Here is a 2,347-nt window from a genome sequence, read left to right on the forward strand (position 1 = left end):
GAAAAAACTACCATCCCCATATATAACTAATTTGTGCTGTGTACCAACAAGAACCTGCTTTAAATTTCCATGCCAATTTACGACCCCCATACTGTACCAGGCAAGGTTAGTGGCTACTGAAAATACCACCAGGACAGGGCTATCTAAAGACACATTCAGTAGTGTGTTAACTATACAAAAAGACACTGTACAGTTTAAAAACAAATCTTATACAGCCTTACATTTCAATTTTTTTCTTTAAAAGGAGTGAGTTGTGTACATGGGGTTAAGTGCTTTATAGACAAGAAAAAAAAAACTGTGCTAGAACCAACTTATTCATCATCATCATCTTCCTCTTCCTCCTATTCTCTTCATCCTCGTTGTCTTCCTTCTCTTCCTTCTTTTTCTTGCTTTTTTCAGCCTTGACATCTCCCTTTCTTGTTGCATCAGGCTTTCCTTTAGCTCGGTGTGCAGCAATACCCTTTTCACATTTTTCCTTCAGCTTAGCAGCTTTCTTTCCATAAGGCTGCCTATCATCTGCAGCAGTGCAGTTGCACATCTCTCCCAGTTCCTTTGCAACATCGCCAATGGATAGGCCTGGATGTTCTCCTTTGATTTTGGGGCGATTCTCAGAACAGAACAAGAAAAAGGCTGAAAGAGGCCTCTTGAGTGCATTTGAATCCTTGAACTTCTTTTTTGTTTCCCTTTTAGGAGAGATATAGGCTTCATTTCTCTTTCATAACGTGCCTTGTCCACCTTTGCCATGTCTTCAAATTTTCCTTTCTCTTTAGCGACATGGTCTTCCACCTCTCTGAGCACTTCTTAGAAAACTCTGAGAAGTTGACTGAAGCATCTGGGTGCTGCTTCTTGTACCCCACCCGACAAGTTTGCACAAAGAATGCATATGATGACATTTTGCTTCTCGGCTTCTTAGGATCTCCTTTGCCCATGTTTAGTAATTTTTCCTCAGTGAGGCACATAATCGCCCAGTACCCATCCGGCTCTCACTTGCCCCGGCGCCGTCTCTGTGGAGCTCAATGTACTGCAATGGCTGTGAGAGTGGGAGCCAGACGCAGCCTCCTCTCTCTCTGCTCTGTAACCCGTCTGGTTTTCTCATGTGCCTTTTTCCTTGGCCTTCACTCATTGCTTTCCCATCTCCCTCATTCCAAACCCCAAGCTTCCATCTTTCAGAGTTTGATTCAAGTTCCACTTCTTTTGGAAGTTTTTTCAATCACTGTAGCATTTAGTGATCATTTTACTCTATTTTCTCAACTTTATAGCATAAATCTATGTTAAATAATTTGATTCTTGCTTATAAATTATTCTGTATTGTTCGATAGTTTCAAGTGTTATTTGTGCATTTTACAGTGGATCTATGGTATCATCTTGAGGGTTTAACTTTGCAATGCTTCAGGTCTTTATCTGTAAACTCTCTACCATGTTATTTCCCCCCAAGTCATCAACCCAACTACTGGGAAGCTGCATTAGGTTATGATTATAGGCAGTGCTAATTCTTGATGCTAACCATTATGCTCATGTTCCATAATGCGTAAGCATGTAACCGCATTCAAAATAATATTATCCCCTTCCACACTCCAGTGATCAGAGTTAATTAATCATAATCCACTGGCCCACCAACTGTTCAAAACCAAGCCTCTGATAGTTATTCTCAGTTTTGATTCATTTTGGATTAAAGGGACTTTAGAATCACCTGATCTACTACCTCACATTACAGGTGGAGAAATTGATGCCCAAGATGTATATGTGTCATGCCCCCAAACCATATAGTAGTAATTTATTGGCAGAATTAGACTAGAACCTGGACTTCTGATACTCCCCCGTCCCTCCAACTATACTTTCATTAATTCATTCCGTCTAATCTGGAATGGCTTCCCTTGACCTTCACAGGCTGCCAAGGCCAGTGCTAGAGCATATTGTATTCCCTGCTATAGACTATTTCCCCATCGAAGAGTAATCTCTGAAAGCCCACCTTGTTCAAGGCTCTGTTCCCACTGTGTACTCTACTGCTTGGTGCATGGGCACATCCAGAAAATGTTGGTTGAGTGAAGGTGTAATTAGTGAAAAATTTGTGTCTCACTTTTACAAGAAATACGTTTCTAAGAAGTGATGTGTGAAATGAATGCTAGTAAATAGAACGTGAGTTTCTTCTTGCTTCCCATCAAGAGAAGGAAGATGACTATCTTTCTTTTTGATTTGCCTTTGATTGGCAGTAGTTCCTTACATTTTAAGCTTTAAGTTTTCTTCCCCCACAGCTCAGGGACTTTGTAAAGCACTTCATAGTATATGAAGGGTCTCCAAAAAGTTCATGGAAAGATTTGTATTATCTTTTAATTCTATTTTTCCATGA

At 40.3% G+C, this 2,347-nt stretch overlaps 1 pseudogene; it reads right to left on the bottom strand.

Annotated features, from left to right (window-relative positions):
* Nucleotides 1-274: 274 nt before the first annotated feature.
* On the bottom strand, nucleotides 275-929 carry LOC134390113 (high mobility group protein B1-like; annotated as a pseudogene).
* Nucleotides 930-2,347: the final 1,418 nt, after the last annotated feature.

This window comes from Cynocephalus volans, chromosome 11 (assembly GCF_027409185.1).
Source record: "Cynocephalus volans isolate mCynVol1 chromosome 11, mCynVol1.pri, whole genome shotgun sequence".
Classification (NCBI taxonomy): domain Eukaryota; kingdom Metazoa; phylum Chordata; class Mammalia; order Dermoptera; family Cynocephalidae; genus Cynocephalus; species Cynocephalus volans.